At 46.3% G+C, this 23,115-nt stretch overlaps 1 pseudogene; it reads right to left on the minus strand.

Moving 5' to 3' along the window:
• Nucleotides 1-4,315: 4,315 nt before the first annotated feature.
• On the minus strand, nt 4,316-4,791 carry LOC133232502 (small ribosomal subunit protein eS10-like; annotated as a pseudogene).
• Between the last annotated feature and the right edge of the window lie 18,324 nt (nt 4,792-23,115).

Consider the following 23,115-nt stretch of genomic DNA (forward strand, 5'->3'; position numbering starts at 1 on the left):
GTGTGTGTATATGTCTCTGTGTGTGTCTCCGTGTGTCTGTCTCTGTGTGCGTGTCTGTGTGTATCTGTGTGCCTGTCTGTGTGTGTCTGTGTCTGTGTGTGTGTCTGTGTCTGTGTGTGTATCTATGTGCCTGTCTGTGTGTGTCTGTCTGTGTGTGTGTCTGTGTGTCTCTCTGTGTCTGTCTGTGTGTATCTATGTGCCTGTATGTGTGTGTCTGTGTGTGTGTGTCTGTGTGTATCTATGTCTGTCTGTGTGTGTGTGTGTCTCTGTCTCTCTCTCTGTGTGACAAGGGAAGGAGGGGTGTTGAGCAGGACTTTTCCTACGTGATACCCTAGGAGAGAACTATAGGATGAGCTGAGGTTAGCCCGGTGAAGAGCTTCAGTGAGTTCCCAAGTATTCTAACTGGGAGCTGCACATGGGAACACCCTAGGAGCTGAAGAAAGGCTGGTGTGGCTGGGTCAGAGAGTGACAGGCAGGGAGGTGAAGGTGGGACCTTGCAGCCCACGGTCAAGATTTTGGTTTATGCTACAGGCAAGGGAGAGGCTCTCCATTGTAAAGTGGGGACAATAACCCCTGGATGGAACATGCTCAGGAGTGTAATGGTCTCAGCACAGTGCCTGGTGGGCTTAGTTCAGCTGAAGTTGGGTCCATGAGGTGCACTTTCTGGAGCTGACCACCAGAGGGCAGTGAGGCCTTGGCACACACCCCAGGCACCCCTGGGACCTGCTTTATGGAGGATAGCATCTCCTTTGCCCAGACTTGGGACCTGTGAATGGAGCTGGTTTGATCCATAAAATCTGAAGTGATGGGTATCAAAAAGACCATAGGGAGGGACCACAGCATCCATTCCTGTAACAGTGTCCCAGCAAGAAATGGATGGAACACTCAAAGGGTTACTAAAGAACCTTCAACTAAGGAATTCTTTACAGAGGTGTGGGCAGGGTTAAGGGAACTTAGCAGGGATGGGGCTCAAGGGGATCACACTACAGGAAGCTGAAGGGCAAGAGGAAGAAGTTGTTACTTCGGTGGGGGGGGGTGGGGGGGGTGGGCTGCCTTGCTGGAGCTGCAGCTGCAGGGATCAGAACACAGCCCCTGCCAGGCAGGGAGCCAGAGGAGAAATGCTCTGACTTGGATCCTGCTGGCGCCTCCCCTTGGTCAGACCCATGGGGAAGGGAAGGGAGGCAGCGGCTTCACTGAGCACAGTTCACACGGGTGAGCCTTCAGTAGGGGGACAAGGGGAGAGTGGATTTAGAGGAGGCAGAGCCGTTCCCTTTCCTCCCCCTCACCGTTCACTGTCGTCCTTCGGATGAAAAATGGGTGTCCCTATTGCGTAACGGCTACAGAACTTCTGTTTAGAGTAATGAGAGAGCTTTGAAAATAGATCATGGTGATGGTTGCACAGATGCCACTGATTGTCCACTTTAAAATGGCTTGTTTTACGTTATGTGAATTTCACCTCAATTCTTAAAATTAAGGGTTTATTAAAGAAAGCTCATCCCTAACAGGAGAAAAAAAAAAACCAGACTCATCAGCTCACCATATCCTTGTCTTACCACAGCATTGTTATCCTTCAGTCACACTCACCGGGAACCTAACTCAGTCATCATCAAGGCTCTTTCAGCAAGACAGCAGAGGAGGGATAACAGCAGAAACCCGCTCCAGACCCCCTTTGGGAGCTGGTCACGAGACCTGTGTTAGCAGTCATGCCTTCCTCCTCCCGCCCCTCCCGTGGTCCTCTCACCAGCTGCCAGCACTTTGGCTGCTCTGGGCCTTTACTGTGTGTGTGTGTGTGTGTATCTGGGTCTTTACTGTGTGTGTGTGTGTGTGTGTGTGTGTGTGTGTGTACCTGGGTCTTTACAATGTGTGTGTGTGTGTGTATCTGGGTCTTTACAATGTGTGTGTGTGTGTGTATGAGTGTGTACCTGGGTCTTTACAATGTGTGTGTGTGTGTGTATGAGTGTGTACCTGGGTCTTTACAATGTGTGTGTGTGTGTGTGTGTGTGTGTGTATCTGGGTTTTTACAGTGTGTGTGTGTGTCTATATCTGGGTCTTTAGAATGTGTGTGTGTGTATATCTGGGTCTTTAGAATGTGTGTGTGTGTGTGTATCTGGGTCTTTACAGTGTGTGTGTATCTGGGTCTTTACAGAGTGTGTGTGTGTCCTAAGTCTTTATTCCTATGGAATTCAGGTTCGTATTGGTCTTCAGTTTGTTGCCATTTCTCACTGTCACTATTAGACGTGGGAGATCTGAGAGGCGCTCAATCAGCCCTCTGGATTCTAGGCATGGCCTTCTTGCCCACCCTCCCTTTTCTAGATTCATCACCCTACCTGGTACACTTGATCCCCTCTCTACATTTGAGTTAAGCAATACACGGAGCTCAAAATGACCAGAAGGAAGACTACTTGTGACTTCAAGGAACCACATCTGTGTTCCCTCCAGGCCCACTGAACACAAAGTCGAGAGAGGGAAAGCAAAAATTCCTCCAGGAGGTTATTTGGAATCACAGAAGAGCCACCCTCATTTCCACTGCTTGGTCCCCAGGCCTCTGCATCCAGGCTGTGAGAGAGGCGGAGCCACTGATTTTAAACTTACACTGCATCCCGCATGTCAGTAACCCAAGTCGCGGTCTCCCAGCTGGCACTGGAGGTCTCTATCGACTCATCTGCTTCTGAGCGATGGGACTCACTGTGTGTCCAGTGCTTCCATGGGCGAGACCACTGCTCTGCGCCTTTCACCAAAAAAGGAAAATAGGCTATGTGGGGGATAGCAGAGTGATGAACAAGCAAGTACAAAAATGACGAGGCTGGCAGAAGCACTACAGGCGGGGAAGGCAAGTCCATAGCAGGAATGCACATTTATTACCAAGAGGCAATAGATAACTGATCCTTTATGAAGCAAGGGGACAGGGCACTCAACCTGCCAATAGATAGCTAGCTGGCCCCTGAAGGGTGGTGGTTCTCAAATTTTTTGATGTCAGGATCTTTTTACACTCTAAGATTATTGAAAGGTTATACTCTTAAAAATTGTAAACGGTTTTTGTTGATGTGGGTTATATCTATTTTACTGGATTAGAAGTTAAAGCGCTAAACTATTTAAAACTAATAAACCCATTACATAGTAACATAACATTTTAATGAAAATAACTTTTTGAAAACAAAAGTTTTGAGAAGAGTGCCATGACTTGACATGTTTGCAAATCTCTCTCTTTTTTGACCATGATGTGAGGCACGTGGGATCTTAGTTCCTTGACCAGGGATTGAACCCGTGCCCCCTGCGGTGGAAGTGCAGAGTCCTAACCACTTGACATCCAGGGAAGTCCCTGCAGATCTCTTTAGAATCTGGCTTAATAAGAGACAGCTACATTGTCAGATCTGCTTCAGCATTCAATCTGTTGTATACATACTGTGTAGCCTCTGGAATATTCCACTATACACTCATGAAGGAAAAAGGCAAACACTGTCTTAGTATTAATAAAGTAGATCTGACCTCATAGAACCCATGGAAGAGTCTTCCTGGTCCACACTTTGAGAACCATTGCCCCAGCGAATAATTCCAAACAGGAAGCTCAGCTGGGTCTTCGCTGATGGCAGCTTGAGCACTCAGCAGTGCCCGCTGCTTGATCAGATGTGGTGAGGGAAATCTGTTGTGTCTATGTGTACTGATTTTATATGGCTGCTGGAATAAATTACCAAAACCCTAGTGGCTTAAAACAACACAAGTTTATTATCTTACAGTTTGGGAGGTCATAGGCCTAAAATGAGTCTAACTGGGCTAAAATCAAGGGCTTCCCAAGTGGCTCGAGTGGTAAAGAACCTGCCTGCCAAAGCAGGAGACAGAAGAGACCTGAGTCCGATCTCTGGGTAGGAAGGATCCCCTGGAGGAAGACATGGCAGTCCACTCCAGTACTCTTGCCTGGAGAATCCCATGGACAGAGGAGCCTGGTGGGCTACGGTCCATAGAGTCTCACAGAGTTGGACATGACCGAAGTGACTGAGCACGGGCTAAAATCAAGGTGTCTGCAAGGCTGCAGTCCTTTCTGGAGTCTCTAGAGGAGAATCTGTTTTCTTGCTTTTTCCAGCATCTAGAGGCTGCCTGCATTCCCTGGCTTGTTTCCTCCTTCCATCTTTAAAACCAGCCATGGCCAGGAGACTCTCACCTCACTCCACCCTGCCTCTGACTCTGTCTTCTGCTTCCACATTTAAGGACTCTTGGGATGACACTGGGTCCATCTAGATAATTCAGGAGAATCTCCCTATTTTTTTTTTTAATTTTTCTGGTTAGAGGCTAATTCAACCCCAAACAATCTCTTTCAACTTTATTGAGGTGGCTGACCGCGTCCACGACCAAATCCTCCTCTGACCTGGAATTCAGTCGCTGACCCAGCCTCGGTCGGCACCAGGGGGCACGGCACTTTGTCTGTAGGTGTCTCTGTCGGCTTCTCCTCATGTGAGTCTTGCAGGTCGCTCTCCCTCCAGACCTTTGGGCCGCGGCCAGCCAGTCTCAGGACGGCTGCGGCGCAGAGTTGGCAGGCACGATCTCAGGGGGCAGGTGGAGGTAATTGCGGAGATAGTGGATGCCCTCGTTGGTGAGATACCAGCAGAAGTGTCTCCAGGCAAACTGTTCTTCACATAGCCTCACGATTTGAGAGACAGCATGGCTTTCATGACATGAAGATCAGGCACGTTCTTGTCTCCCAGCTCTGGGTGCTTGGGCATCCTTCTTGGCCACCATCACCCCCTCCTTAAAAAGGAGTTCATAAATGGCAATCCGGTTCTTCTTGGGCATCAACATCACAACGGCTGCTGCGTCCAGGGGCTGAGCTGGAAAAGCGAGAATCTCCCTATTTTTAAGGTTGGCTGATTAGAGACTTCAATTCTTTCTGCCTACTTTAAACTCCAATACTTAAACTCCAATACTTTGGCCACCTGATGTGAAGAGCTGAGTCATTGGAAAAGACCGTGATGCTGGGAAAGATTGAAGGAAGGAGGAGAAGGGGACGACAGAGGATGCGATGGTTGGATGACATCACTGACACAATGGACATGAGTTTGAGTGAACTCCGGGAGTTGGTGATGGACAGGGAGGCCTGGCATGCTGCAGTCCATGGTGTCACAGAGTCGGATACGACTGAGCGACCAAACTGAACCTTAATTTACCCTTTGCCCTATAAAATATACCCCCAGATCCTAATCCTAATTAGGATCCTAATCCTCGGATCAGGATGTGGACATCTCTTTATTTTTGACTGTGCTGGGTCTTCATTGCTGCACATGGACTTTCTCGAGTTGCAGCAAGCGGGGCTACTCTTCGTTGAGGCGCTCGAGCTTCTCGTTGCCGTGGCTTCTCGTTGTGGAGCACAGGCTCTAGAGCGGGCGCTCAGTAGTTGCGGTACATGGGCTTAGTTGCCCTGTGGTGTGTGGAGCCTTCCAGAACCAAGGGTCAAACCCATGTCCCCTACACTGGCAGGCAGATTCTTAACCACTGGACCACCAGGGAAGCCCAGGACATGGACATCTCTGGCAGGTCATTATTTGTCTACCACGCTATGAATGGCCTCTATCCCTGCCACATGGCCACTCTGTGTGTGGGCCCATTGAACCGGAACCAGAGTAGCTGGGAAAGGAAGCTGACATCAACAGATTAGGTAATCTTGTCCACCTGGCCCCTGAGACCCTCCCTCACAATGGATGCCCTCTCAGGACACTTGTGTAAGTTAAAACAGCTTCACCACCTCTGCCCATTTCAAGCAGCTCATCCATAAATCTTTCCCTTAGACCTCTTACCTCTTCATCACCAATCTTCCAATCTTGTTTTCAAGTCCCTGAGCAGCCAGTCAACTTGTTAACCCACTGCTCATGAATCAGAGGAGATCTGTACCTCTAGTCATCTCTCCTTCCATGCAAAATGGACAATCAATGTGACCATAAGAGGATATCTCTTCATCACTGTCTTTTAGAGACACTCTGAGTGTGGCTTTAATGTGGCAGTTAATCCTTTTGTGGCTGGTGCTAACATACCATGCAGACTCATTTGGAAATCATGTCTGTGCTTTTTCCTCCCTGATAACCAGTCATAGCAACTTCCCCAACTGGGGGCTGAGAGAGAAGCAGTGAAGCAGTAAGAGAGCCTACCATGGGAATCTGAGCCACCTGTTCCTGCAATCTCCTTGTGCCTCCTGGACTTACTCAGACCTGATCTAAGATACAATACTGAATAATAGAATGTTGCCATGCATGTCCAGTTTGACAAAGAGATGGATCCGATGATGTCCAGTTCTGGTTGCATGGGTCACTTGGTGTCCTGAAGTTAGGCATTCAGTCTCCACCATGCTCGGGTATGAGCCAGGAGCTGTTTTTCAGTGGAGAATAGTTATTGGAGAATAGTTACTGGCAGAAGAGGGCACGAATTAATCCAGAACCCTAAGGGTCTATAACTGTGCTGCATCTCTCCTGCTGGAGCTTGTCGATACAGCGTGTTTTCCTGCCATAAACTTCTAAATTGTAAAGCTCGAGGGACGGGGCAGCTTGCTCTGCAGTCTGGACCTGCTACAGCGTCTTATCTTGCCGCAGGCCTCTCTCAAAACTTGCAATATTATGAGTTTTTCCAGTAAATTGGTAGAACAGCATGACCAAATGAAGTATATATTACCTCAAAAGTCCAGAGTCCCGTCAAACATTTTGCCCCTTTCTTTGTTGTAGGCAGTATCAGGTTCAGCAACTGGCATTCTGTAGAAGGTGTACTGACATGCCCCAGACCTCCAGGTACCCTAGAAACTTCCCTGACAAGGCATTCCTCTGAATACTTTGTGGGATTTATCACCCTTCCTTTGGCATACATATGTTCTGCTAAGAATCTAAAGTACTTGCAGTTTCCTGCTCACTAGGCCCAATTACCATAATGTCATCAATATAATGGACCAGCATGTTTGGAACTATATCAAGATGATGAGCATCTCTTTGGACTAGATTATGGCAGAAATCAGAATGAACAAAGCCTTGGGGATGTAGACTGAAGATATACTGCTATCTCTAATACACAAAGACAAACTAATTTTGATGATCTTTGCTTAGTGGGATAGAAAAGAATTGGGGGGGTCAAAGATGGGCCCCAGGGCAGAAGTTGTGTTGATTTGCTCCAGTGAAATTTTCGTGTCTGGATCGACAGTTACAGCTCCATCCCACCTAGTAGTTACAGTAATCTAGTCATTCCTCAAGACCCAACTGGCTTTTGCACCAGCCAAATAGGTAAGCTAAACTGGGTCTCAGTAGGAACGACCACTTCTGTGTATTTCAGATCATTGATGGTGGCACTAATTTCTGGAATTCCCTTAGGGATGTGAATATTGCCTTTGGTTTGCCCCCCTGCTTTTTTGGCCTCACCACAGGGCAAGTGGGATCTTAGTCCCCTAACCAAATATTGAACATGCATTCCCTGTATTGAATGGGAACCTACTTGGCTCAGAGGCTAAAGTGTCTGCCTGCAGTGCAGGAGACCTGGGTTTGTATTGAAAGCCCTGAGTCTTAACCTCTGGACCACCAGGGAGTCCCCAGTGGTGTGTCTGTCAGTTAATTGTCAGAATGGGTCCGTGGTCCCATTGAGCTCATTCAGGCTAAGAACAAACTGAAATCCTTGAACTCATGACTCAGTGCAAGGGTGGACATTCAGAAAGCCTCTAGAATGACTCTGAAGGAATCTTTGATCTCTGGGGGCCACAGGGCAGATGTAGCCGAGGACCAAGCCCAGGCCTTAAAGGTCACAGCACAGTCCATGGGGTCTCAGTCAGACACAACTGAGTGACTAACACACACACACACACCAGGGTGGCAGAGCCAATTAAATGTGCAACCCACCACATCTTTATGCTAACGGAGGGGCACTGGCTAAGAAAGGATGGGACATCCAGGCATGGGATGGGGACATTTGGATAGAACTTGGAACCCCAACACCTCCTGAATCTTCCTTGTTGGTGAAGGCAGCACCCCGGCTTCAGTCTGAAACCTTCACACCTTCCTGGCATGAACACCCTGCAGTGACGTCACCTGGGGCCTTTTCCTGATGCTGGTTTTCCTCAGGACACCTCCATCACCTCTCACTACTTCTAGGCCATAATGAGAATTATATCCCATCAAGCCCAGTTCAAGGCTTTCAATCTGTTTTGTTTCCTTAGTGTGTGTTCCCGAGGGCAATCAGATGTAGAGTCAGAAGGCCGTGCCAGTCTTCGTAATCACTACTGTCACCATAGTGACTAAACGTCCTAGCTACTTGGTCTCCCGACATCATACCAGTGCATCTCACACCACCACTGGTCATAAAGGCAGTCACTGTGATGTCGCAGATAACCATCGGCCCTCACGCTCGCCAAGGAGGATGTTCGCACACTAATCAGGATGTGTGAGCCACCCATCCCAGAACCCCAGAATCCCAGCCAAGAATCTATTTCCCAGGGCTATTCTGGTACCAATTACTGTAGCAGTCAGGACACTGGATGGAAACAGATGGCATATTTAAAGGGGTAACTGAAAAGAGCTTGATGAGGGGATGAGAGCAGAGCAGTGGGCACACTTGGAGGAACTAAGAAAGGCTGCTGCGGTACTCAGGGGCCGGCAGAGGCAGGAAGCTTTACCCCCCAGGGAGCAAGGGACGGTCCCTGAACCTGATGAGGGCTGCAGCCCTGGGAAAGGTCGGCCTCCACGGACCAGAGCAGAACGGAGTAAAGTGAAGGGTGAGCCAGTGCTGGTACCTGGAGAACGTCAGACACGAGGCCTCATTTTACAGATCAAGAGACTAAGGCTTAGCTGCCCCTGAGGGATTCATTCAGCAAATAGGCCCTGAGTGCCTGTGTGTGTGTGGTGGTGTAAGTGTGTGGTGGGGATGTGTGTGTGTGTGATGGGTTGTGTATATGTGGTGGGGTGTATGTGTATTTTTAGTGGGGTGTGTGTTTAGTGGGATGTGTATGTGTGTGTGATGGTGTGTGTGTGTGTGTGTGGTGGGGGTGTATGTGTGGTGTGTGTGTGTGGGTGGAGGTGTATGTGATGGTGGGGTGTGTGTGTGTGTGTGATGGTGTGTGTGTGTGTGGTGGGGTGTGTGTGTGTGGTGGTGTGTGTGTGGTGGGGTGTGTGTGTGTGTGGGGTGTGTGTGTGTGGTGGGGTGTGTGTGTACAGTGGTGTGTATGTGGTGTGGGGTGTGTGTGTGTGTGTGGGGTGTGTGTGTGTTGTGGGGGTGTGTGTGTGTGTATGTGGTGGAGTGTGTGTGTGTGGTGGGGTGTGTGTGTACGGAGGTGTGTGTGTGTGTGGTGGGGTGTGTGTGTGTGGTGGGGTATGTGTGTGGTGGTGTGTATGTGGTGGGGTGTGTGTTTGTGGTGGGTGTGTGTATGTGTGGTGGTGTGGTGGGGTGTGTGTGTGTGTGTATGTGTGGTGCTGTGTGTGTGTGTGTGTGGTGTGGTGTGTGTGTGTGTGTGGTGCGGTGTGTGTGTGTGTGTGGTGGGGTGTGGGGAGGTATGGTGGGGTGTGTGTGTGTGTGGTGGGGTGTGTGTGGGTGTGTGTGTGTGGTGGGGGCTGTGTGTGTGGGGGGGGGGTGTGGTGGGGTGTGTGTGATGGGATGTGTGTGTGGTGGGTGGGGTGTGTGTGTGTGTGGTGGGGTGTGTGTATGGTGCCGTGTGTGTGTGTTTGTGTGTGGTGGGGGTGTGTGGGGGGGGGTGGGGTGTGTGTGTGGTGGGGGGTGTGTGTGTGGTGCGGTGTGTGTATGTGTTTGGGGGGGTATGGTGGGGGGTGTGTGTGTGTGTGTGGTGGTGTGTGTGGGTGTGCGTGTGTGTGGTGGGGTGTGTGTGTATGTGTGGTGGGGTGTGGGTGTGGGTGTGGGTGTGTGTGGTGGGGGTGTGTGTGTGGTGGGGAGGGGGTTTGGTGTGAAGAGAGGGAGGTGCAGAGCCCTGTCCTGGAAGGACAGACAGTCTGGGAAGGCAGACATACTCAGCCTCATTTTCCCATCTGTAATAAAGAATTCCTAATTACTGCCCACATCATAAATTCAGTAAAAGGATCATGCCACTGAAAGCCAGGAAAGCAATTATCCATCAAGAAAATTTTTTTAATTTAATTTTTTTGGCTGCACCACATGGGTGCAGGATCTTAGTTCCCCAACCAGGGGAGCCTGCACCCCCTGCTTTGGAAACGCAGAGCCTTAACCATGGGATCACCAGGGAAGTCCCAAGAAAGTATTTTTTGAGGGTCCATTTTGTGCTATTTTCTGCACTCAGGGAAAGGACGGGGGATTGGAAGGACACTTGTAGAGAATTGAAGCCCACCTTCCTAGCGCCCAGGGTGTCCCAGAGAGGGATTGAGGAAAGAGGACAAAGAGAATTGCTGTACACCTGGAACTAACGAAACGTTGTGAATCAATTATCGTGCAACATAAAGCAAAGTCACATTTACACTGTACTGTAGTCTATTGTGTGCAACGGCATTATGTCTACAAAAACAATGTACATATCCTTCTTGCTAAGAATGAAAAAAAAAAAACTTTAGAAATGGGTCTCATTGGTTAAAAAAAATAGTGATGTCAAGGTACATGGATTGGCTGGAGTATTATAGAAACAGACCGCTGCTCTTTCCTGAACAGGGAATAAAAATCCAGTTACCTATAGTGATTACCTGTGGAGTTTTGAGTTTGATTGGAAAGGGGAAAGCAGGAATTTGGGGGGATTAGAGAAGTGTTTTACATCTTGATCAGGGTGTTACCAAAACTCATTGAATTGTACACTTAGGATGTGTGCATGTTACTATGGGTAAATTTAATATCCACTTTAAAAATTATATTAAGAAATCTAATGCTCAGCCCTCAGCTTACATCCTGGATAACAGACTCCTGCAGTGCTCACTGTTCTGCTGCTACTTGGGAGGCTTCTGGGAACCTGGCTGGTTAGACATCAGCCTGGTCCCACAGCTAGAATAGGGTCCCATTCTCCTCAAGTTTGTCAGAATCCCTGGTGACTCAGATGGTAAAGACTCTGCCTGTAATGCAGTAGACCCAGGTTCAATCCCTGGGTTGAGAAGATCCCCTGGAGAAGGGAATGGCAACCCACTCCAGCATTCTTGCCTAGAGAATCCCATGGACAGAGGAGCCTGGAGCCTGGAGCATGGCAGGCTGCAGTCCATGGGTGCAAAGAGTCGGACACGACTGAGCAACTAACACACACACGTCAGTAGTGTATATACGTCAATCCCAATCTCCCAAATCTTCCCATCCCTCCTTCCCCACCTTGATGTCCGTTTGTTTGTTTTCTATATCTGTGTCTCTATTTTCCATTTTGCAAATAAGATCATCCATGTGTGGTTGTGCTTATACGAAATAAAAAATCAATACAGATGCTTGTCTTGTTTCTTTGAGCGAGATGAGTGATATTGAGAGACATTCGTGAGCTATTGGGAAATGACCCAGGTGAGATGGAAACACTTTAAGAAAGTAAAGGGGTAGAGATTCAGAGTCAGACACCTTTGAGAGCAGCGGGGACAGATTCTCCAGGGCTTTCCCCAGGGCCGGGAGCAGGTGGGTTTGCAGATTTAGTGGCAGGAAGATAAAGTATGGCAGTGTGATTGAAGGCTTTAGTTCTCTTAGGAAAGAATGAGGGAAGTTCACCAAACAAGAATAAGCTTCGAAAAGGAGGTAGAAAATTTGAGGAACGAGGCAAAATCATGAAACAGTAATCTTGAGAGTGTAGCGAAGAAGGAAATTGTGCTTATTCAGAAAATAAAGTAGAATTTTCCATGTTGAGTCCATTTGATGTTTGAGAACAGGAAACCAGTCAGCCTAATTGTATGATGTTATCAGTGATCTTCAGATACTTGAGCACAGGCACCGGAAGGATGAATTTTGCCAAGTAAGAAAGATGAAATAAAAGGAAATGAAATGAAAGATGTGATTAGCATAAGAAACCATAGAATCGAGTAGAGATTCCAAGAGAACTAAAGATGGAAGAAGAACTGAGGTCAATGGACTGGATATCTTCATGAGAGGGAAGCATTATTAAGCAGGTGTGTATTAGGGGGAAAGGCAAAGGAGCTATATAACAAAGATATCCCACAATACAGCAACTCAACATTAGTTTTTTTTTTCCGCATATAACAATCTTGCTCCAGTATTCTTGCCTGGAGAATCTCATGGACAGAGAAGCCCGGTGGGCTACAGTCCATAGGGTCGCAAAGAGCAATTTAAACAACACAACTGAAGCAACTTAGCACGGACGCAACAATCCTGAGATAAGTGGTCCAGGCTGTCGGGGCCACTGCGCTCCCTGCAGTCATTCAGGGACAAGGCCCCTCCCATCCTGAGGCTCTGACAGCTCCTTAGCTGTTGTCTTCATCTTCATGGTCAAATTATGGCCCATGTTTAGCCCAATGGAAGAGAAAAGGGCATGAAGGGGAATGCACCTAAACTCGAAAGCAGAGGCTGGAAGGTGACCCCCATCACTTCTGCTCACATCCACTGGTAACAGCATGTTGTGTGGGTGCTCCTAGCTGCGAGGGAGGCTAGGAAACGTAGTTTCTAGCTGGGCAGCAAAGTAACTCTACTGCTTATACAAAAGAGGGAGACAACAGATTTTGATGGACATCTGACAGTCTTCGCCATGGGGGATGCTTGAGAAAATGGGCATTGTAGTTGTCATATTTGATAGCATAATTTAATACTTTCCCCTTTTTTGAACACTACCTAGCATACCTAATTTTTATGTCTTTGAACTAATTTGCCAGTTAACATCTTAGTACATCAGTCTTTGGGAGTAAAGTTTCTGGTAAGCATCTTCCTAAAAGCATCTTCCTGAAAAGAAGATATTTTAGGAAGATGCTTATAATGAATAAGCATCCTTGAATTCTGACAAGCTTATGATGAAAAACTAGGCAAAATCTAAGTGAAATGAGGGAGGTTAATCAAGGTCGGGAACTGTTTTTCTCTGAGGTCTTTTGCCATCTGTGGGTTTGGTATCTAATGAACTTTGGGTTTGATGCTACAAAACTTAGAACCCATCGAAGAAGGAGAAGCTGATAAGAGACCCCAAGGGACCATACTCTCAGTGTAAGAGTGAACCAACAGAAACCAATCCCACACTGCCCTTCACCCTGGGACTAAAAGGAAATACATCTTGGTTCCAAAAAGACCGGGAGGAAAGAAACCATATGCCTGAGAAGTTGCTTTCTGAACTGTCCCTTTTGCAGAATTTCACATCATCTATCATGGTCTCAAATATTCAGATTGTAAATTTATTTTAAAATGATCGTGGACTGGTAATACCCCTAGATTCTGATAGAAGCAAATGCCCTCCAAAGGAATGCACCATCATCCTGAGCTTCAAAATTTCAACAAATCGTGTTTTTAAAAATGTGAACTGTTAACCATGCAGACAAGGGAACAAATTACCATGAGTGACCACAGTGGAAAAAATAGATACAATTGATTTTATCACCATCCAGAAACTCCATCAAGAGAATGGAAAGACAAGTCATAAATGGGACAATATTTGAACACATTTAACTGATGGAGGAGTCCTATCTTGAATATAAAAAGAACTCAATAAGAAAAGACAAACCCACCAAATAGAAAATGGACAAATAAGTTCAAAACATACTTTACAAGAGAAGGAAACCCAAATAGCCAGTAAATACATGGAAAAGTGCTTAACTCCACAATAATCAAGACAGAACAAAAAGTATAAGAAATATTACTATACACACATACCAGTTGGGCAAAACTCAAAAGTGTGACTAAGTGGTAACAAGGATACGGTGCAACTGGAACTCTCACACACTGTTGGTGACTATTAGCCCAAGTACTCTGGAGGGATGCCGGGGGGGAAGTAAAGTGGTAGAAATACTCATATCCTGTGACCCTGCGACATCCCCACTGGAAAAAATGCTCTAAGAAGTACATGGATTCTTCATCAGGAGACATGCACCAAAACCTCCAAGGAGAATTATTTACGGAGCCTCAAACTGGAAACAATCAAAATGCCTATCAATAATAAAGTAGCAAAGTAAATTTTGTTTATAATCAAACCATGGAGTATTAAACAGCAATGACCATAAACTAGAACTTCACAATAACATGGATTAATGATATAAATCCCACGCTGAGTAAAAGAAGCAAACAAAACTCAAAAGATATACGAGGAATTGTTCCATTTGTTTAAAATTCCATAACAGAAAAGTCTAAACTGTATTATATAAGGATGGATAAGCTATATCGAACGATAAAACTATGACACTAGGCAGTGAGCGCATACTAAGTCACTTTAGTCGTGTCCGATTCTTTGTGACACCATGGACTGTAGCCCACTCTCCACGCAAGAATACTGGGGTGGCTTGCTGTTCCCTCCTCCAGGGGATCTTCCTGACCCAGGGGATGAACCAGTGTCTCTTCTGTCTCCTGCACTGGCAGGCAGGTTCTACCACTAGCACCACTTGGGAAGCCATAACACTAGGCAGAGAGAACCTTAAATACAAGAATGAGTATCCTTAAGAGGAAAGTGGGGCATGTGACTGAGGAGGGGCACGTGGGGATTCCTGTGGCCCTGGCAATATTCTATTTCTTGACTTGAGTGGTGATTATACAGAGGTTTGCTTTATGATTGTACTTTACACTATGCATTTATGTTTTACACACCTTTCTGTACATGAGGTTTATTCTACAATCAAGTTTTTAAACAGAACGGAGTTTTTAAACAGATGTGGAGACACGTGCACCCATGGCTGATTCATGTCACGGTATGGTGAAAACCTCTACAATATTGTAAAGTAATTATTCTCCAACTAAATTAATTAATTAAAAAAAAAAAAAAGAATCCGCCTCCCACTGAGGGGGACAGGGGTTTGCTCTGTGGTCCAGGAAGATTCCATATGCCTTGGGGCAACTAAGCCCGTGTTCACAGATGCGGAGTCTGAGCTCCAGAGCCCGTGCTCTGCAACAGAGAAGCCACCACGGCGAGAAGCCTGCACACCACAACTAGAGAGGAGCCCCGACTCATCGCCGCTAGAGAAAGCCCACAAAGACCCAGTGCAGCCAAAAATAAATAATAAACAAATAAATATTTTTTTTAGAAAAAAGAAGTTACAATCTTATATAACCAAATCATGGAAGTGACGTTCGTCCCCTTTGTCATATTCTGTCAGTTAAGAGCAAATCCCACACTCAAGGGCAGCAGATTACACAAAGGCTTGATACCAAGAGGCAGAGAATCTTGGGGGTCATCTTAGAGTCTGCTCACCACATGAGTAAAGGAATTGAATCAACAGTTAAATACCTTCCTGCAAAGAAAATTCCAGGAGCTTCCCTAGTGATCCAGAGCCTAAGATCACATACTCCCAGTGCAGCAGGCCCAGGTTTGATCCCTGGTCAGGGACCTAGTTGCCACATGCCACAACTATAACGATTCCTCATGTCACAACGAAGACCTGACAAAGACAAATAAATAAATAAACTTTTTTTAAAAAAAAAAAGACGAAAGAAAATTCCAGGCCTCCCTGCTAAATTCTGCTAAGAATTAAAGTAACAATTTCAATTTTACATACCAATTATTCCCTTAGAATAGGCAAATTAATGGGGCAAGTCTTTTGATAAATGCTGCTGATTTCTTTTTTTCCAGGAATGTTGTACTAATTTATATTCTTACTATTTTTCTACATACAGTTTTCCCCCATATTTATTATGAAAAATTTCAAACACACAGAAAAGTTGAAGAAACTGTGCAATGAATGCATATATACTCACCACCTGAATTCTACGATTGTTAACATGTTGCTATATTTTTATATCTATCCCATTATATATTCATCAATGCATCTTACTTTATCTAAATTGTGGTAAAATATGTATAATATAAAGTTTTCCATTTTAACCATTTTTAAGTGTACAGTTTTGTGGCATTAAGTACATTCACACTGTAACTGTCTCCACACTTTTTTCCTCTTGCAAAACTGAAACTCTATACCCATTAAGTAATAACTCCCATTCCTCTCCACTCCCAGCCCCTGGAAACTACCGTTATTTCTGTCCCTGTGATCGTGACTGCTCTACGAGCCTCACATGCATGGGATCATAGAGGTTTTTGTCCTTCTGTGACTGGCTTATTTCATCTGGCAAAATTTCTTCAAGGTTCATTCATGTTGTAGCACATGTTATAATTTCCTTCCCTTTTAAGGTTGAATAATAGTCCATTGTGTGTCTATATTACAGTTTATCCATTCATCTGTTAATGGACACTTGGATTGCTTCCACCTTTTGACTATTGTGAATAACAATACATCTTATGTTTAACGCATTTGAATAATTTGCAGGTATCAGTACACTTCATTCCTAAACACTTCAGCATGAATAGCATTGACGAGTTTAATACTTGTTTGCAGTTCTTTTTGCCTTTTTCTTATCGAAGTATAATTGAGGTACAATATTATATGTTACAGGTATACAATATAGTTATTCACAATTTTTAGGGGTTAAAGTACATTTATATTATAAATACTAGCTATATTCCCTGTGTTGTACAATATATCCTTGCACTTTATTTTATACACAATAGTTTGTACCTCTTAACCCCCTATTCTTATATTGCCCCTACCCTGATCTCTCTCCCCACTGGTAACCACTTAATTTGTTCTGTATATCTGTGAGACTGTTTCTTTTTTGTTATATTCATTGTTGGTTGTATTTTTTAGATTACACGTATAAGTGATATCCTACAGTATTTGTCTTTCTCTGATTTATTTCACATAGTATGATACCCTCCAAGTCCATCCATGATGTTGCAAATGACAAAATCGTCACTTTTTTATGGCTAATTAGGGCAATGGCACCCCACTCCAGTACTCTTGCCTGGAAACTCCCATGGACGGAGGAGCCTAGTGGGCTGTAGTCCATGCAGTCGCGAAGAGTCAGACGCGACTGAGCGACTTCACTTTCACTTTGCACTTTCATGCATTGGAGAAGGAAATGGCAACCCACTCCAGTGTTCTTGCCTGGAGAATCCCAGGGACGGGGGGGCCTGGTGGGCTGCCGTCTATGGGGTGGCACAGAGTCGGACACGACTGAAGCGACTTAGCAACAGCAACAGCAGTATTCCATTACACACACACACACACACACACACACACACACATATATATATCACATGTTCTTTATCCACTCATCTGTTGATGGACACTTAGTTTGCTTCTATATCCTAGCAGTTGTAAATAATGCTGCTATAAAGAACATTGGGATGCATGGATCTTTTCAAATTAGTGTTTTTGTTCCTTTCAGGTATATACCCAGGCGCAGAGTTGTTGGTTCATATAGTAGTTCTGTTTTTAGCTTTTTGAGAAACTTCTACATTGTCTTCCATAGCGGCTACACCAAGTTACATTCCCACCAACGGTGTGTGGGGTTCCCTTTTCTTCACACGTTGCCAACCTTTGTTATTTGTGCTCTTTTTGATGATTGCTGTTCTGACTGGTGTGAGGTGATATCTCATTGTGGTTTTGATTGGCGTTTGCCTGATGATTAGTGATGTTGAGCATCTTTTCATGTGCCGGTTGGCCATCTGCACGTACTTTTTGGAAAATCATCTATTCAGGTCTTCTGCCTCTTTTCTACTTTGGGGATAAAATTTAGACTCACTGAAATGCACTCACAACACATTGGCCACCTGATGCGAAGAGCTGACTCAGTGGAAAAGACCCTGATGCTGGGAAAGACTGAGGGCAGAAGGAGAAGTGGACGACAGAGGATGAGATGGTTGGATGGTATCACCAACTCGATGGACATGGCTTTGAGCAAGCTCTGGGAGTTGGTGATGGAGAGGGAAGCCCAGCGTGCTGCAGTCCACGGGGTCACAAAGAGTTGGACACAACTGAGTGACTGAACTGAAACGCACAAATGACAAGTGTGCCATTAAATGAATTTAGGCAAATGTGTATATCTATGTTACCCAGATCATCCCCATCAATATACAGAACATCTCCATCCCCCTAGAAATCCCCTCATGCTCCTTCCTGTGTTGGCAGGTGGGTTTCTTACCCCTACCACCACCTGGGAAACCCATTAATGCTCCTTCCTAGTCAATTCTCAACCACTCTTGCCCCCAGTCCCAAGGCAAACACTGTAATAATTTTGTTAAACCATAGGCTGGTTGTACCTGTTCTAGAACGTCATATAAATGGAATCATACACTACTGTGCTCTTCCATGTCTGTCTTCTTTCCCTCAGCCTGTTTCTAAGATTTGTCCATGTTTTTGCCATCTATCAATAGTCCCTTCTACTTTATTGGTTAGCTTTCTACCGCAAGTACACAGTCAAATCCATTGTGCTGCGGTGTCTCGTTGTGGCTTTAATTTACAATCCCTGGATGACTAACGATATTGAACATCTTGTCTTCTGCTTAGTGGCCATGTGCCTGTCTTTCTTTGTGAGTATATGTTCAAACTGCTTGCCCATTTTAAATTGGGTATTTGTCTTTTAATTATTGACTTTTCGAAATTCCATATTGTCTGGAAATAAGTCATTTGTCATGATTTGGGATTTTTGAATATTTTCTTCATCTCTGTGACGTGTCTGTTCATTTTCTTAAAGATGATTTTTGATGAGCAAAAGTTTTACATTGTGGTAAAGATTAATTTACTGTTTTTTTGATAGTTATTGCTTGCTGTGTCCAGTCTAATAAACCTTGGCTGACCTTCAGATTGTAAAATTTTCTCCTACGGTTTCTTCTAGAAATTTTATGGTTTCAGTTCTACATTTAATTTCAACAACAAGTCATAAGATTTAGGTACTTTTTGCCCTTTTATAGAGGAGGAAACTGTGGCCACAGAAAGACTAAGTAACTCACACATAGACACACACACATAGACACACCTTTAGTAAGTAATCATTGTGTTGGAACTGGAACCCAAGAGGTCAGACGCCAGACCCAAACTCTGACATCCCACCATGAACCACTTTTGAAAGGTGCTGTTGGAGAGAGAGGAGACCCAGCCAAGCTATTGTCTAAGGCCTGGGTAAGGGGCACAAGGAAAGACCAGTGCCCCATGGGCACATCTTTGGTCTTCACAGAAACATGAGCTTCTGGGTGAGGGGGGCAGGCTACGTGAGACAAGGCCCATCACTGCCGTTCAGTAAGTTTAAGAACGGAGGTGCAGGACTTCCCTGGTGGCTCCCTGGTAAAGAATCTGCCTGCTAATGCAAGGAGGATATGGGTTCAATCCCTGGTCCGGAAGATTCCACGTGCCAAGGAGCAACTCAGCCCATGAACCGCAGCTGCTGAGCCCACGCACCCTACGGCTAGAGCTCTGCAGCCAGAGAAGCCCAAGCAGCACAACTGTGTGTGTTAGTCACTCAGTTGCGTCCGACTCTTTGCGACCTGTGCATTCACTGTAGCCCGCCAGGCTCCTCTGTCCATGGGGTTCTCCAGGCAAGAATACTGGAGTGGGTTGCCATCCCTGCATCCCAGGGGATCTTCCTAACCCAGGGATCGAACCCAGGTCTCCTGCACTACAAGCAGATTCTTTATCATCTGAGCTACCAGGAAAGCCCACAACAAATAATAGCCCCCACTCAATGCAACCAGAGAAAGCCCGAGTGTAGTCATGAAAACTCAGCAACCAAAAAAAAGCTGTCAGTTGTTTTTAAAAAAAAAAAGAAGAAGAAGAAGAAAAAGAAAGAATGGCGGTGCAGGGGGTGTGGGTGGTGGGCGAAGTCAATCCAACTCTACAACAAGGTTCTATTGCAAGAGAACAAATTGCTACCCCTCCATGGATGAGATTCTTGACCAGTTGTGGCTTATGGCAGATTCTCAGAACCCAGGACATAACATGTAACAATTTGTCCTCCTCTTGGGAAGCAGATGGAATTAACAAACTATGACTATTAAGCAAGTTACACCAGAAGATAAATTATACATATTGCAACAAGGGGAAAGAGAACATGTAATGTTTGCAAAATTCTTAAGGGAATTTGTCCTTGTCCTGGGGAGGAAAAAAAAAAAGTGCTGGCTTGCAGTTTAACATTTCTATCAGAAAGCTGAAGCTCTCCGTGCCTCAAAGAAGGCAAGAAAGTCATGCTGAGATGTCACCTCTGAAGCTGCCTCAAGTGATTCAGAGTTCAGAGTCACAGTCTAGTTTTGACCAGTTCCGTCCCCAGGGAATAGATGCTGAATGTTGCTAGCATTATCTTAGGTCAGGATAACGAGACAGGGAAAAGCAGACAAATGGTCTGTATCTCTTGTCCTGAAGTTTAATTCTCACTGCAATTAGAAATATCAAAGGTAAGCCATAGTGGATATTGCAATATTTTCTCAAATTTTGGCTAGGTCCTAAAAACAGAGACCTGTAGCTCCCTGTAGATCAGTTGGTAAAGAATCTTTCTGCAGTGCAGGAGACCCGGGTTCGATTCCTGGGTTGAGAAGATTCCCCTGGAGAAGGAAATAGCTATCCACTCCGGTATTCTTGCCTGGAGAATTCCATGGACAGAGGAGCCTGGCAGGTTATAGTCAGTGGGGTCGCAAGAGTCGGACACAACTTTGCGACTAAACCACTGCCACCAAAAGCAGAGAAGGGACACCCACAAGTGTCCCCTGACTATTGAGCCTCCTTTCAGGTGGACAGCCACCTGGGACAATCATTCTTGCAGTCTGGGCCCATCCTGAGGGTCCAGCCACACAGCACCTCCTTGTCATCGATCCTCCCATCTCCCTCCTTCCAAGTCCCTGCCCACCTGGCAAGACCGCCAGCCACTGCCCAGAGCTGACATAGAGCCTGACCCCAGGCCGCCTCTCCTTCCATGCCAAACAGACACAAAAGGTACTGCTAGAAGCCCTGGAAACATTTCTCGTCACTGTCGCCGCCGGAAATCAGGCTGCAGCACCACAGCGATCGATTCCTGGCTGGGGCTGGCTGCTAGAGGAACCATCTGTTAGCAGGCTGTGGAGAGAGCTCAGGATTGTCTGCAAAATGACCTCGAAGTCTCATCCTGGGTTGCCTGGCAACTAGCAAGCTGGGACCAGTGGCTCCCAGTCCCCGAAGGAGGGGCTGTGCCTGAACCAGCCTGGCATGGGATCAGGGCGAGGTGGGGCACAGGCCTCCAAGCCAGCACTTCCCCGGAGAGCTGATGCTTCAGGTCAGACCGCTTGGCAGTCACTCATCACCCCATCACTCCAAGGTCATTCTCACACTCCCCTATGAAAGGGAGAACAAGGGTCCCTGTGCCCCATGGTACCTCCGGCCTCATCAGGGACCCGGTGCCTGTGGGTGCCCTGCCCGTGAGTTCTACCTTCACCAGTATTATGCCAAGTGTCCCCCAAGCTCTGCACATGGTGCGGGCTTGAGTTTTCGATCCTTGGGCAGCTGGGCCGGAGGGACCTGTGTCTGAGGTGTGGGTGGAGGGAAGGGCGGCAGGAAGCTGGAGAAAGCCCTCCGGGGAGTCAGCTGCCTGCTCAATAGCTCTCCTGGGTTTCAGTACGTGCCTGGGCCCAGTCCGCCTCCCTGCGTGCTCTCTCCCCTTGACAACAGATGCTGCTGGGCACACCTGACCTTGTGGCAAGGTCAGACAGCATGCGGCTCTAGTCACATGGTCCCCAGGTGCCTCGTGTCAGGCTTTGAGTTCCCCCTGGGGCCCACCAGCTTATGAAAGGCATGAGCTGTTTCTGAAAAGGAGAACAGTGGCTGGCAGAAGGGGAAACAGCTTTGCACTCAAACCCTGGCTCTGAAGCTGAGATTTGCCGCCTGGGGTTTGTCCTGGGCTCCAGAAGGGCATCTCAATATGCCAGAGACACTCGGGGCCTCAGACGAACCCAGCTTTGGAGCAACTGCCACATAAGAGAGCAGGGGTGTGGAGGTGGCTGATCCTCCACACCATCCAGCACCCCCTCACCATGGCCCAGACAGAGTTGTGTCCAAGGAGAGGGCGGCATGGCTCCAGCCTCAGGGATGGATGCAAATTATCTGAGGCTCCAGACTCTTGACCTCTGTCCATGAGCTCCCCTCCACCCCAGACTCCCCTGTTCCTTTAGGTCCCTGAGTTTCACCTGCCTTTAGTCCCACCGAGGGAACAGAATGGACTCCTGATTTTCTTAGAATCTACTGGAGGAGACAGAATGACACTTCATGTTCTCAGACTTGAGAGCATACATCAGAACTCCTCTGGGTGGGCACCTTGCTTAAAATAGAGCTGATGCAGGACTCAGGAATACACATTTTAACCAAACTTCCCATCTATGATTCTGATGCAGGAAGTCTGCAGATCTACATGGTGGAGTGCCTCAGGGGCAATCAAGCCTGGGTCGAAATCCAAGTTCTATACCTAGACTGGTTTAAATTCATTGCAGCCCTGAGGGACAGATACCCAAAATAACAGGAGCCTAAACAAGAGGGAAGTTAGAAGTTTCTGTCTCTCATATGAATGTTCAGGAATGTCCCAGATTCAGGCTGGTGTGGTAGTACCACAATCATTAGGAACCTAGACTTTTTCTATCTTGTTAGCCCCAGACCCTCCATATGCAGCTTTGCCTCATGGTCCAAAATGGCTGCTCCAGCTCCCGTCATCATGCCTTCATTTCATCTAGCAGGAAAAATAAAAGGGGAGAAGAAAGGCACAATCGTGTTTAAGGGCAAATCCTGGAAGCTAAACAACCACTCTACTTATATTCCATTGGCCAGAACTTAGTCATATGACTAGAGCTGCTGCAAGAGAGATTAGAAAACATAGATAGCTATTTAAGACTTTGTAAATAGTGGTTTAAGACACAGAAAGAGTATGTAAAGTAGCTGAAACAAAGAAGGAAAGGGTGATGGGAGAGAAAGATAAAATCAGTCAGCTAATACCAATCATATATGGTGAATACAACTGAATGCCAGTGACTGTTGTAAGCACTTCATGTGTAACCATGAATTCTATTCAAAATGTTTTGATGTATGTCCTGCTATCCTTGTTTGTCAAAATGGAGTCATACACTCACTCCAAACCGCACCAACTGAAAGACTAGTCTTGCCAGCTACTCCCTGAGTAACTCTGAACAAATTCGTTGCTGGCAAAACAGAATAGGTAAGCCATTCTCAGCTCAGACCAGACACAATTTCCCCCTGAGACCTGGATACATTGTGCTCC

Source organism: Bos javanicus, chromosome 2 (genome assembly GCF_032452875.1).
Source record: "Bos javanicus breed banteng chromosome 2, ARS-OSU_banteng_1.0, whole genome shotgun sequence".
Lineage (NCBI taxonomy): Eukaryota > Metazoa > Chordata > Mammalia > Artiodactyla > Bovidae > Bos > Bos javanicus.